Genomic DNA, 15,217 nt, shown 5'->3' on the forward strand with positions numbered 1-15,217 from the left:
AAAAAAATGTATAGATAGATGATGTAGATATGGCTACTAGGGTGTAACTAGGGTAAAGATGGTGATTGTATAGTTTAAAGAGAGTTGATGTGTGAAGGTAGACAGTTTAAAGCTTAAACATTCCAGTTGTAACTTAACTAATGATTTCTAAAAGGTATGTTAAAATGTTAACTATGTTAACAATGATAACCAGGTTGATTGGTTTACTTAGCTAATGATTTCTAACAGTTATGGTAAAAATGCTAACAATGCTAACTATGTTAACAATACTAACAAGATTGATCAGCTAACTTAACTAATGATTTCTAACAGAAATGTTCAAAATGCTAACTATGCTAACAATGCTAACTATGCTAACAATGCTAACCAGGTTGATTAGCTAACTTAGCTAATCATTTTTAGCAGTTATGCTAAAAATTTTAACTATGCTAACTATGCTAACAATGTTAACTATGCTAACCATGCTAACTAGCTAACTTGCTAGTGAGGACTTTTATTTTGAAACATTTGTTGCTAGGGTATCCATGGTGGCCACTATCAGGAAACAAGAAGTTACTGCAGTATAATCATGTTGGTTGCTATGGAAACGGTCATAAACACTTAATTTTAATGGTTGCTATGTTGGTTGCTAGGTACATGGAGGTTTCATGTAGTTGACTGGAGGCATAGTGGATGATAACTGACAGTTGGAATGGTTGAACAGTTCAATAGTTGAGTAGTTTCAATGGTTAAATGATTTAATAGTGTATTATTGCAGTGAGGACTTTTATTTTGAAACAGTTGTGGACAGAGGAAACAGTTAACAGGATATGTAGTCTTCACAGAGAATGTATGCTTAAAGCCAGAGAAACTGACAGTTGGTGCCCAGGTGGCCGGCCACCTGGCGTAAGATTCTAATTGCTGCCGTGATGTCATAATGAGCAATGTTAAGTCTATGGGGGGAATTGTAATAGTTTTTAACTAATAGTTTAAAAAGTATAAAAGTTACAAAGTTGAAAAATACTTTGCCCACATCGCGTAAGTAAGACCTACGCGACAAAATTCGAATGGAGTTTCTACGTTAAGCGGTTGAAGCTGAATTGCGTGCGTTAGAAGAAGAACTAGAAATGCAATTCCAAGGAATTACCAGTGCATGAAAATGCAAAAATAGATAGATAATGTAGATATGGTTACTAAGGTGTAGCTAGGGTAAACATGGTGGTTGCATTGTTTACAGAGAGTTGATAGTGTGAAGGTAGACAGTTTAAAGAAGAAACATTCCAGTTCTAACTTAACTAATGATTTCTATTCATGTTAAAATGTTGATTAGCTAACTTAGCTAGTGATTTCTAGCAGTTACGCTAAAAATGCTAATTATGCTAGCAATGCTAACTTTACTAACAATGCTAACCAGGTTGATTAGCTAACTTAACTGATGATTTCTAGCAGTAATGCTAAAAATGCTAACTATGCTAACAATGCTAAATGTGCTAACAATGCTAACCAGGTTGATTAGCTAACTTAGTTGATGATTTTTTGCAGTTATGCTAAAAATGCTAACTATGCTAACCATGCTAACTAGCTAACTTGCTAGTGAGGACTTTTATTTTGAAACATTTGTTGCTAGGGTATCCATGGTGGCCACTATCAGGAAACAAGAAGTTACTGCAGTATAATCATGTTGGTTGCTATGGAAACGGTCATAAACGCTTAATTATAATGGTTGCTATGTTGGTTGCTAGGTACATGGAGGTTTCATGTAGTTGACTGGAGGCATAGTGGATGATAACTGACAGTTGGAATGGTTGAACAGTTCAATAGTTGAGTAGTTTCAATGGTTAAATGATTTAATAGTGTATTATTGCTGTGAGGACTTTTATTTTGAAACAGTTGTGGACAGAGGAAACAGTTAACAGGATATGTAGTCTTCTGAGAGACTGTATGCTTTAAGCCAGAGAAACTGACAGTTGGTGCCCAGGTGGCCGGCCACCTGGCCTAAGATTCTAATTGCTGCCGTGATGTCATAATGAGCAATGTTAAGTCTATGGGGGAAATTGTAATAGTTTTTAACTAATAATTTAAAAAGTATAAAAGTTACAAAGTTGAAAAATACAAAGCAGGCATGGCATAAGCAAGACCTACGCAACAACGTTTGAATGAAGTTTCTACGTTAAACGGTTGAAGCTGAATTGGCTGCGTTAGAAGAAGAAGTTTAACTAGAAATGCAATTCCAAGGAATTACCAGTGCATGAAAATGCAAAAATAGATAGATAATGTAGATATGGTTACTAAGGTGTAGCTAGGGTTAACATAGTGGTTGCATAGTTTACAGAGAGTTGATAGTGTGAAGGTAGACGTTTTAAAGATGAAACGTTCCAGTTCTAACTTAACTAATGATTTCTATTCATGTTAAAATGTTGATTAGCTAACTTAGCTAATGATTTCTAGCAGTTACGCTAAAAATGCTTATTATGCTAGCAATGCTAACTTTACTAACAATGCTAACCAGGTTGATTAGGTAACTTAACCGATGATTTCTAGCAGTAATGCTAAAAATGCTAATTATGCTAACAATGCTAACCAGGTTGATTAGCTAACTTAGTTGATGATTTTTTGCAGTTATACTAAAAATGCTAACTATGTTAACAATGCTAACTATGCTGACCATGCTAACTAGCTAACTTGCTAGTGAGGACTTTTATTTTGAAACATTTGTTGCTAGGGTATCCATGGTGGCCACTATCAGGAAACAAGAAGTTACTGCAGTATAATCATGTTGGTTGCTATGGAAACGGTCATAAACACTTAATTTTAATGGTTGCTATGTTGGTTGCTAGGTACATGGAGGTTTCATGTAGTTGACTGGAGGCATAGTGGATGATAACTGACAGTTGGAATGGTTGAACAGTTCAATAGTTGAGTAGTTTCAATGGTTAAATGATTTAATAGTGCATTATTGCAGTGAGGACCTTTATTTTGAAACAGTTGTGGACAGAGGACGTAGTGAAACAGGATCTGTAGTCTTAATGAGATTGTATGCTTAAAGCCTGAGACAGAAGGTGCCTCTCATATAGCGTTTACGCGTCCTCTCTCGCTCCTCACTGATCTACATAAAGAATGATGGAGCGGCAACAATGGGATAGTCTAGCCCTTCTTCTATCTTTCTTTATGTAGATCATTGAGGATCGAGGAGCGAGGGAGGACATATAAACGCTGCTTGAGAGGGACCCACAGTAAATACTTTAAAAGTTGTATGTAGATAGTCTAATTAATGTTGATAGACAGAATGTTTAATGGATGTTGATAGGCAGATTGTTTAATAGATATTGATTGACAGTTTAATGGTTGGATGAGTGAATGGTCTGAAGAAGATGAATGGATAGAAGGTTGGATGGAATGTGCCTTATATTCTTGTTAAGAGAGACACTGATACAGCTCTCTGAGAGTAGTTGAAACAGGTGTAATCAATGTAACTGGCTAGTCTTAAGAGAACCAGAGTACTCTTAAAGCCTGAGACAGAGTAAATAATTTAAAAGTTGAATGTAGATAGTCTAATTAATGTTGATAGACAGAGAGTTTAATGGATGTTGATAGACAGATTGTTTAATAGATGTTGATAGACAGTTTAATGGGTGGATGAGTGAATGGTCTGAAGAAGATGAATGGATAGAATGTTGGATGGAATGTGCCTTATATTCTTGTAGAATGGAGAGACACAGCTCTCTACTGAGAGTAGTGGATACAGATACAGGTGTAATCAATTTAACTGGCTAGTCTTAAGAGAGCCAGCCTGAGACAGAGTAGATTGTTTAAAAGTTGAATGTAGAGCGTCTAATTGATGTTGATAGGCAGACTGTTTAGAATGGGTGGATGAGTGAATGGTTTGAAGAAGATGAATGGATATAAAGTTGAATGGAATTAGGAGGACTTATTTTGATACTGTTGTGCGCAGAGGATACAGGGGAACAGAATATGTAGTCTTCAGAGAGATTGTAAAGCCTGAGAGAAACTGACAGTTGGTGCCCAGGTGGCTGACCAGCTGGGGTAACATTCTAATTGCTGCCGTGATGTCATAATGAGCCATGTTAAGTCTATGGGGGAAATTGTAATAGTTTTTAACTAATAGTTTAAAAAGTATAAAAGTTACAAAGTTGAAAAATACAAAGCCCACATCGCGTAAGTAAGACCTACGCGTCAAAATTTGAATGGAGTTTCTACGTTAAGCGGTTGAAGCTGAATTGCGTGCGTTAGAAGAAGAACTAGAAATGCAATTCCAAGGAATTACCAGTGCATGAAAATGCAGAAATAGATAGATAATGTAGATATGGTTACTAAGGTGTAGCTAGGGTAAACATGGTGGTTGCATAGTTTACAGAGAGTTGATAGTGTGAAGGTAGACTGTTTAAAGATGAAACATTCCAGTTCTAACTTAACTAATGATTTCTATTCATGTTAAAATGTTGATTAGCTAACTTAGCTAATGATTTCTAGCAGTTACGTTAAAAATGCTAATTATGCTAGCAATGCTAACTTTACTGACAATGCTAACCAGGTTGATTAGCTAACTTAACCAAAGATTTCTAGCAGCAATGCTAAAAATGCTAACTATGCTAACAATGCTAAATTTGCTAACAATGCTAACCAGGTTGATTAGCTAACTTAGTTGATGATTTTTTGCAGTTATGCTAAAAATGCTAACTATGCTAACAATGCTAACTATGCTAACCATGCTAACTAGCTAACTTGCTAGTGAGGACTTTTATTTTGAAACATTTGTTGCTAGGGTATCCATGGTGGCCACTATCAGGAAACAAGAAGTTACTGCAGTATAATCATGTTGGTTGCTATGGAAACGGTCATAAACGCTTAATTTTAATGGTTGCTATGTTGGTTGCTAGGTACATGGAGGTTTCATGTAGTTGACTGGAGGCATAGTGGATGATAACTGACAGTTGGAATGGTTGAACAGTTCAATAGTTGAGTAGTTTCAATGGTTAAATGATTTAATAGTGTATTATTGCAGTGAGGACTTTTATTTTGAAACAGTTGTGGACAGAGGAAACAGTTAACAGGATATGTAGTCTTCTGAGAGACTGTATGCTTAAAGCCAGAGAAACTGACAGTTGGTGCCCAGGTGGCCGGCCACCTGGCCTAAGATTCTAATTGCTGCCGTGATGTCATAATGAGCAATGTTAAGTCTATGGGGGAAATTGTAATAGTTTTTAACTAGTAGTTTAAAAAGTATAAAAGTTACAAAGTTGAAAAATACAAAGCAGGCATGGCATAAGTAAGACCTACGCAACAACGTTTGAATGAAGTTTCTACGTTAAACGGTTGAAGCTGAATTGGCTGCGTTAGAAGAAGAAGTTTAATAACTAGAAATGCAATTCCAAGGAATAGCTTGGTTTCACTCTGTGTCACAATGCTACTTCAAAATTCGAAAATAGCGTTCGAAATTCAGATGGAGGGCAGGGACTGAAATAGCTGGATCAGGAGCCGGTTGCACAAAGCACCTTCAGTTAACATGTTCCCTTAAAATCTGATTTAAGGACCATTAAATCGTTTGCACAAACAGTTTGGGGCTATCAGTTAGGGCGTAATCAAAATATGTCCGAGTCCAATTCATCATAACGAACGTATACAGCCTATTCAGCCGACACTGACCCGTATATTCCCCCGTTGATACATTGATGCGCGGTCAGGCTACTGATTTCACCGGCAGTCAATTTGTGAGTTATCTTACCGTCTCGAGTTGGACCACCGTACTTTCCGCAACTGTGCGCTACCAGACGTATAGGCTCCTATCTGTTTTTAATGCAACAGGATCCGTCTGTGGTGGCAGACGTCTTCCACACAGTCTGCAGCGTAATAATTCATAACGTCTCAAACGCCTGTTGGCGATCATTAATTTATAAATAATAAATACATCAATACAGTTCATTTGTAATCACGAAAGCAAGATAATCAACGTTGTGGCACAGTGGCCTGAAAGCACGCATGACGCGCCTCTTCTGGATGAAAGAAACACCTTTCAGGAACGGGGACAGACCTCAGGCAAGTTGTCTAAATTGTAGGCCTGAGGCTGTTTGACTTAAATATGTAGACTAGCCTATTAGTTGTGAGTGATATCATTGTGTTAATCTTCAATTCCATACAACAGGAGAGCTATAACTTCAGTCTGTGCAAAACTCGTGCAGTCAATGAACGACGTAGGCTACAGTACTGCAAGCCTAGGCTATCCACTGAGCGCTACGCCATGGTCAACAACTAAATTGCAGAAGATGATTAAATCACTATTATGAATCACAGTCAGTCCGACTCATTTGATTGCATGTCATAAATGAAATGGCAATACACATTTAATGACGAATAGTATTTATTAAATGGAAGGACCTCGTCAGTCAATGTCAATGTAACTTCTATTTCGAATTTATCTATTTCTAATTTTCTGAAGCAATGTATCTATTTCTACATCTCTGATACAGCAAAACTTCTTATTGGAGAGCCAACACGTCCTCTGTTGATTCAATGGTTCGTCGTTGTTCCTGTAATGAAAAGAAAAGGAAACAATAGCCTAATTAGGTCTGGTGACATTAGCTTGTAGCTGCACTGCAACGAGATGTAGAAATGTGCGAAGTGGTCAGCGGGGTATAAGTTTGTTTGACATTATGTGTGAGCACAAAAGTTAGGCCTGGGTCTACCCAGTCCACCCAAGCCTAAATCGCATATGCCGACTTAGTGAGAACATCTGTATTTGATACAATATGTTTAGGATTATAATATGTAGGCTTAACATTTTAATAGGAAACACAGTAGCATCAATATGCCTAACTTACTTTTCCGCTCTCTTTTACGCTGGGCTGGCGGAGGATAGACAGGATGACGGGCACTATCGCTTCACTCATTTCTTTGACTGGCTCACTGCCGAAGGTCTGACTCACTGCAGAAGGTTTTGATGGTTAGCTATACAGTCATAACACTACGGTCACTAACGCATTTAGCTGCTAGACTCAATATATTGTTATCAGACTAGGCTACCTTTCTGATAGGACGCGCAGATCCTGTCCACCAGCACTCCCCATCACTGGGTGCGTCCAATGCATGTCAGCGACCATTGCAGCTGGAGCTAGGACACCCCCTGAATAAAATATATTCATAATTATGGAATAAACGTCGTTAGCAGGCCCAACATTAGGTAACCAGAATCGGGTTATAAGCCAGCAAGTTTTAAACGGACGTCAGTTAGCTAACGTTGACTAGCTAACGTTAACGTTAACGGCTGATCATAGGCTATTATTATAATTCATATCCATAGCATAAAGAATGAAATCAGGTTAAAAGTTCGTTAGAGAAAAATGTAATCGCCATTACTGATTACAAAAGACAAATTAAGAAGATAATGATCTATGTCAATTAGGCCTACCAAGTCTGTATAACGATAACTTTTATGGGCAATCTAAGCATGAGTTAGGCCTAGATAGTTAACGTCATCTTTTGTAGCCTATGCAGCTAATAAACATAGCGTAAGCGTTTTTTTTAAAAAAAACCTTACCTTTTCCATTTGATTCACTCCCAAGGCAGGACATCTCCTTCTTGGCCATAACCGTTAGATTTTCTAACTTTGTTGTAGCCTACTTCGTGTAGCTAGCCACCACCTCACCACCGTACGTCTTGCACTTTTCCAGTGATTTCCTCCCAATTTCTTTGTTTTACCATTATATGTGAGCCAAATTTGCTTTTCAATATAGTTTTTCATTTGTTGTATTCCTCTAGCAGGATTATTTTTTCGTCCTCTGGCCAATTTGGCTTCATTGCCTTCTTTTATTGGGTCTATTTCAGTACAATACAGACTGTCTGCAACGGTAGACGGTGGTCCATTGTTTACTTCCTGCCCTCCATCTCAAATCGTCCCGCCGTGGCGCGTCATAATAATCACGTGATTGAAACCCAGCTACCAGTGCATGAAAATGAAAAAATGTATAGATAGATGATGTAGATATGGCTACTAGGGTGTAACTAGGGTAAAGATGGTGGTTGCATAGTTTAAAGAAAGCTGATAGTGTGAAGGTAGACAGTTTAAAGCTTAAACATTCCAGTTGTAACTTAACTAATGATTTCTAAAAGGTATGTTAAAATGTTAACTATGTTAACAAAGATAACCAGGTTGATTGGTTTACTTAGCTAATGATTTCTAACAGTTATGGTAAAAATGCTAACAATGCTAACTATGTTAACAATGCTAACCAGATTGATCAGCTAACTTAACTAATGATTTCTAACAGAAATGTTCAAAATGCTAACTATGCTAACAATGCTAACCAGGTTGATTAGCTAACTTAGCTAATCATTTTTAGCAGTTATGCTAAAAATGTTAACTATGCTAACAATGCTAACTATGCTAACCATGCTAACTAGCTAACTTGCTACTGAGGACTTTTATTTTGAAACATTTGTTAATAGGGTATCCATGGCTGCCACTATCAGGAATAAAGAAGTTACTGTAGTAAAATCATGTTGGTTGCTATGGAAACGGTCATAAACGCTTAATTTTAATGGTTGCTATGTTGGTTGCTAGGTACATGGAGGTCTCATGTAGTTGACTGGAGGCATAGTTGATGATAACTGACAGTGGGAATGGTTGAACAGTTAAATAGATTAGTAGTTTCAATGGTTAAATGATTTAATAGTGTATTATTGCAGTGAGGACTTTTATTTTGAAACAGTTGTGGACAGAGGAAACAGTTTAACAGGTATATGTAGTCTTCACAGAGAATGTATGCTTAAAGCCTGAGAGAGAGAGAGAGCTGCTGCAGCTGGCCTGGCCACCTGGCAGAAGATTCTAATTGCCCTATTATGATGTCATAATCACAATGTTAAGTCTATGGGGAAATTTTAATAGTTTTTAATTTATAGTTTAAAAAGTATAAAAGTTACAAAGTTGAAAAATAAATAGCACGGGTGTCCTAAGCAAGACCTACGTTACAAAGTTTGAATGAAGTTTCTACGTTAAACGGTTGAAGCTGCATTAAATGCGTTAGAAGAAGAAGAATAAGAAGAAGCCTAGGAAGAACAGTACAGTGCATTTTCATGCACTGTAATAATAAGAAGAAGAATAGGAAGAACAGTACAGTGCATTTTCATGCACTGTAATAACTAGAAAAGCAATTCCAAGGAATTACCAGTGCATGAAAATGCAAAAATAGATAGATAATGTAGATATGGTTACTAAGGTGTAGCTAGGGTAAACATGGTGGTTGCATAGTTTACAGAGAGTTGATAGTGTTAAGGTAGACAGTTTAAAGATGAATCCTTCAATTTCTAACTTAACTAATGATTTCTATTCATGTTAAAATGTTGATTAGCTAACGTAGCTAATGATTTCTAGCAGTTACGCTAAAAATGCTAATTATGCTAGCAATGCTAACTTTACTAACAATGCTAACCAGGTTGATTAGCTTACTTAACCGATGATTTCTAGCAGTAATGTTAGAAATGCTAACTATGCTAACAATGCTAAATATGCTAACAATGCTAACCAGGTTGATTAGCTAACTTAGTTGATGATTTTTTGCAGTTATGCTAAAAATGCTAACAATGCTAACCGTGCTAACTAGCTAACTTGCTAGTGAGGACTTTTATTTTGAAACATTTGTTGCTAGGGTATCCATGGTGGCCACTATCAGGAAACAAGAAGTTACTGCAGTATAATCATGTTGGTTGCTATGGAAACGGTCATAAACGCTTAATTTTAATGGTTGCTCTGTTGGTTGCTAGGTACATGGAGGTTTGGTGTAGTTGACTGGAGGCATAGTTGATAACTGACAGTTGGAATGGTTGAACAGTTAAATAGTTAAGTAGTTACAATGGTTAAATGATTTAATAGTGTATTATTGCAGTGAGGACCTTTATTTTGAAACAGTTGTGGACAGAGGAAGTAGTGAAACAGGATCTGTAGTCTTAATGAGATTGTATGCTTAAAGCCTGAGACAGAAGGTGCCTCTCATATAGCGTTTACGCGTCCTCTCTCGCTCCTCGATCCTCACTGATCTACATAAAGAATGATGGAGCGGCAACAATGGGATAGTCTAGCCCTTCTTCTATCTTTCTTTATGTAGATCTATAGGCGTGTTTCCACTATCGGAACTATCGGGCCGTTTTTCAGGGACTTCGCCGTGTGCGCATGTCTCCACTGACCGGGAAGTTCCGACAGGGCCGTCTTCAGGGCCATTTACAGGAACTAAAGGAGTACCTGATGGAGGGTAGGTACTAAAAAAGGCCCGGTAGAGTCGCTGGGCGGTACTAGTGGCTACCTCGCGCAGATTGGTTGTCGCAGTGACATCAGCAGATCACGACAAACAACCTCGAAATTTGAAGTGATGAGTTGCTAGAGGATTTTTTCACAACATGAGAAGCAGAAGACGATCTACTTGACTCTACTCGTCAAAATAACTCTTCTAGTCCGTCCAGTCTCCTAGTCAAAACAGAGCTTTTCGCTGTTGTCGTTGCTTGTGTGATGCCAATAAAACTCACTTTCCAACACGTAACACTTTTACACTTTGCCTGTAAACTGAGCTAGCTAGCACAGTACATATAAAGTTAATGGCAAGGGCTAGTATGGTTTGCTAGCTAGGAAGCTAAGGACTGTGGCTAAACGTGTATGTTGTTACAAACTAACCTCATTGCTTGTGTGTGATACCAATAAGACACACTTTCGGACACAATGAACCATTTAATTTAGCCTGTTAACCGACCTGGCAAGCTAACTTTTGCACTGTAGCCTAATGTGATGTTCGCTAGCTAGCTAGCGGTTTCGTACACGCAACCTAAGCCTACAAGCTGGCTTTACATATTTTTGTAATAACAGAGAGCGATGTAAACCGCGTGGTAATTACCTTTCTGTTGGGATAACTTGTGTTGTCATCCTACTCACACAAGAGCTGGCAGTAAGTGTGATTGTCTACTAACTAACCAACTAGCTAACAGGCTAATAAACAAACCATGCTAGGCGAGTAACGTCGTGGAAGGGTGTCACGTCACTTGTAGTTGCAGTCCATTTATGAAATGAAACGTGCAATTACGTTTTTTTTTAATTAAGGCGAAATAGGGTCTGATATTTTCACAGTTGGTAGATTATTACAGTATGAAGACTGAAAAATATTTTTGGTGGATAAGATCGCTGGTATAGCTGCGTATTATTTATTTGAAAAGTTGGTCTATGGACTTAACATTGGAGCTGCTCTTCGATACACTTGATGTGGGTGCTTGCGTTTCTTTACGAATCTGCAGTCAGCTGCTAGTTGGTATAGAAATGACTTAAGTGACAGCTATATCGAACCGAGTAAACGGACGTGATTTGATGACGGTGTCGCGAGGTACATACAGGGCCATCACTGTAATGGAGACACAACGTCTGAGAGGACCAGGCCAGTCGCGGCCCGGTCAAAAGTACCTTCCCCCAAAAAAGTCCCAGAGCCAGGGTAAAGGAAACACGCCTAATGAGAATCGAGGAGCGAGGGAGGACATATAAACACTGCTTGAGAGGCACCCACAGTAAATACTTAAAAAGTTGTATGTAGATAGTCTAATTAATGTTGATAGACAGAATGTTTAATGGATGTTGATAGGCAGATTGTTTAATAGATATTGATTGACAGTTTAATGGGTGGATGAGTGAATGGTCTGAAGAAGATGAATGGATAGAAGGTTGGATGGAATGTGCCTTATATTCTTGTTAAGAGAGACACTAGCTGCGTTTCCATTGACCATGAAATTGCGCAAATTAAGAGTTGCGAAAAGAAATGTGCTTAATGGAAACACACACATTTCGAAAAAACTCACATGTTTCGATAAAAAGTTTTTGCGCTAGGGTGAGGTGGTATTTCGAGCGTATCGAAATTTGTATATTTCGCAAAACTGCAATGGAAACACCTTTTTCGCATCTGACAACCGGATGTTAGGAGGAACGAAACCGACGAAGAAGACTGTCGACAGGAAGTGGCACCGGGAGAATAATGTAAAAAAATAATATTTTTTTCATTAAAAGTGGCTCGTGTCATTCTAAAATGTTGAATCCACAGCTGTGAACTCGCCGACAACACTTCCTCAAAAACGCTGCATAGGCTACGCAACCGCTCAACTAGTTTTGTTTACCCATAGCAACAACGTTGCTATGCTTTGCTGGTTTAAGGTTTAACATGATGAGAACGGTGCTGAAAGAAATCTAGATTCTAGGTTCTAGTTTTAGAAACTAATCAACTGGGCTGATCTACGAAATATTCCACTGACATGGCTGTGACATGATTTAAGCATAGGCCTACTACAACAAACTCCTGAGAAATATGTCATTTTTAATTTTATGTTTCTGCCCCACCAAAACGTAGGCCTCCTCCGCTGATGGCTTATAGCCTAATGACTGATAATCAGCGTGCCGTGGTGGCAATTTGAATGCATTTAGTGTAAATCTGGGTAATGTTGATAACCACCACGTCTCCTAATGACTTACAGCACGCGAGAATACACGAGATTTTAATTTAGTTAGCCGAATGTAATGGAAACACCGCAATTGCGAAAATTGTGATATTCGACATTAAGACAATATCGACAAAGTTTTTGCGCATATTTGTAATGGAAACGCAGCTACTGATACAGCTCTCTGAGAGTAGTTGATACAGGTGTAATCAATTTAACTGGCTAGTCTTAAAGGGATATTCCGCCATTTTTGGAAATACGCTCATTTTCCACCTTCCCTCGAGCAAAACAATCGATATTTACCTTGTTCCCGTTCATCCAGCCATTCTGTGAGTCTGGCGATACAACTTTTAGCTTCAGCCTAGCATAGATCATTGAATCGGATTAGACCATTAGCTTCTCACCTGCTAGCTTCATGTTTAAAAGTGACTAATATTTCTGGTAATTTTCCCATTTAAAACGTGTGTCCTCTCAAGTTAGAAAGTGCAATAAGACCAACTGAAAATGAACCCTGCCGTTTTTCTAGGCTGATTTGACATGGAACTACATTCTCATCTGGCGTAATAATCAAGGCAACTTGCAGCTACTGGCACTACTACTGCTTGATGTCTATGGGGACTATTTTCAGATGCTGCGTACGATATCACTGCGCCTATGGTACGTTTGCAAGTTGCCTTGATTATTACGCCAGATGAGAGTGTAGTTCCATGTCAAATCAGCCTAGAAAAACGGCAGGTTTCATTTTCAGTTGGTCTTATTGCACTTTCTAACTTGAGAGGAGACGCGTTTTAAATGGGAAAATTATCAGAAATCTTAATCACTTTTAAACATGAAGCTAGCAGGCGAGAAGCTAATGGTCTAATCCGATTCAGTGATCTATGCTAGGCTGAAGCTAAAAGTTGTATCGCCAGACTCACAGAATGGCTGGATGAACGGGAACAAGGTAAATATCGATTGTTTTGCTCGAGGGGAGGTGGAAAATGAGCGTATTTCCAAAAATGGCGGAATATCCCTTTAAGAGAGCCAGAGTGCTTAAAGCCTGAGACAGAGTAAATCATTTAAAAGTTGAATGTAGATAGCCTAATTAATGTTGATAGACAGAGAGTTTAATGGATGTTGATAGGCAGATTGTTTAATAGATGTTGATAGACAGTTTAATGGGTGGATGAGTGAATGGTCTGAAGAAGATGAATGGATAGAAAGTTGGATGGAATGTGCCTTATATTCTTGTAGAGTGGAGAGACACAGCTCTCTACTGAGAGTAGTGGATACAGATACAGGTGTAATCAATTTAACTGGCTAGTCTTAAGAGAGCCAGAGACAGAGCTTGCTTACTTTGCTTAAAGCCTGAGACAGAGTAGATTGTTTAAAAGTTGAATGTAGATCGTCTTATTGATGTTGATAGGCAGACTGTTTAGAATGGGTGGATGAGTGAATGGTTTGAAGAAGATGAATGGATAGAAAGTTGGATGGAATTAGGAAGACTTATGTTGATACAGTTGATACAGGGGAACAGAAAATGTAGTCTCAAGAGAGCCAGTGTATGCCTAAGAGAGAGAGAGAGAGCTGCTGCACCTGGACTGGCCACCTGGCGTAACATTCTAATTGCTGCCGTGATGTCATAATGAGCAATGTTAAGTCTATGGGGACATTTTAATAGTTTTTAATTTATAGTTTAAAAAGTATAAAAGTGACAAAGTTGAAAAGTCATAGCACACCTGTCCTAAGTAAGACCTACGTAACAAAGTTTGAATGAAGTTTCTACGTTAAATGGTTCAAGCTCAATTGCGTGCGTTAGAAGAAGAAGTGGAACTAGAAATGCAATTCCAAGGAATTACCAGTGCATGAAAATGCAAAAATAGATAGATAATGTAGATATGGTTACTAAGGTGTAGCTAGGGTAAACATGGTAGTTGCATAGTTTACAGAGAGTTGATAGTGTGAAGGTAGACAGTTTAAAGATGAAACGTTCCAGTTCTAACTTAACTAATGATTTCTATTCATGTTAAAATGTTGATTAGCTAACTTAGCTAATGATTTCTAGCAGTTACGCTAAAAATGCTTATTATGCTAGCAATGCTAACTTTACTAACAATGCTAACCAGGTTGATTAGCTAACTTAACCGATGATTTCTAGCAGTAATGCTAAAAATGCTAACTATGCTAACAATGCTAAATTTGCTAACAATGCTAACCAGGTTGATTAGCTAACTTAGTTGATGACTTTTTGCAGTTATGCTAAAAATGCTAACTATGCTAACAATGCTAACTATGCTAACCATGCTAACTAGCTAACTTGCTAGTGAGGACTTTTATTTTGAAACATTTGTTGCTAGGGTATCCATGGTGGCCATTATCAGGAAACAAGAAGTTACTGCAGTATAATCATGTTGGTTGCTATGGAAACGGTCATAAACACTTCATTTTAATGGTTGCTATGTTGGTTGCTAGGTACATGGAGGTTTCATGTAGTTGACTGGAGGCATAGTGGATGATAACTGACAGTTGGAATGGTTGAACAGTTCAATAGTTGAGTAGTTTCAATGGTTAAATGATTTAATAGTGTATTATTGCAGTGAGGACCTTTATTTTGAAACAGCTGTGGACAGAGGAAGTAGTGAAACAGGATCTGTAGTCTTCAAGAGATTGTATGCTTAAAGCCTGAGACAGAAGGTGCCTCTCATAGCGTTTACGCGTCCTCTCTCGCTCCTCACTGATCTACATAAAGAATGATGGAGCGGCAACAATGGGATAGTCTAGCCCTTCTTCT

The 15,217-nt window shown here is 38.1% G+C and overlaps 1 long non-coding RNA gene across 1 annotated transcript; it reads right to left on the reverse strand.

The window, feature by feature from the left end:
• Positions 1-6,151: 6,151 nt before the first annotated feature.
• LOC134071356 (uncharacterized) lies at positions 6,152-7,625 on the reverse strand. Its single transcript, XR_009937056.1, has 4 exons — positions 7,532-7,625; positions 7,018-7,117; positions 6,816-6,919; positions 6,152-6,524 (listed from the first exon to the last, which is right to left on the reverse strand). It is a non-coding gene; the product is annotated as an uncharacterized LOC134071356 (long non-coding RNA).
• Positions 7,626-15,217: the final 7,592 nt, after the last annotated feature.

The sequence above is a fragment of the Sardina pilchardus genome, chromosome 23 (genome assembly GCF_963854185.1).
Source record: "Sardina pilchardus chromosome 23, fSarPil1.1, whole genome shotgun sequence".
Classification (NCBI taxonomy): Eukaryota; Metazoa; Chordata; class Actinopteri; order Clupeiformes; family Clupeidae; genus Sardina; species Sardina pilchardus.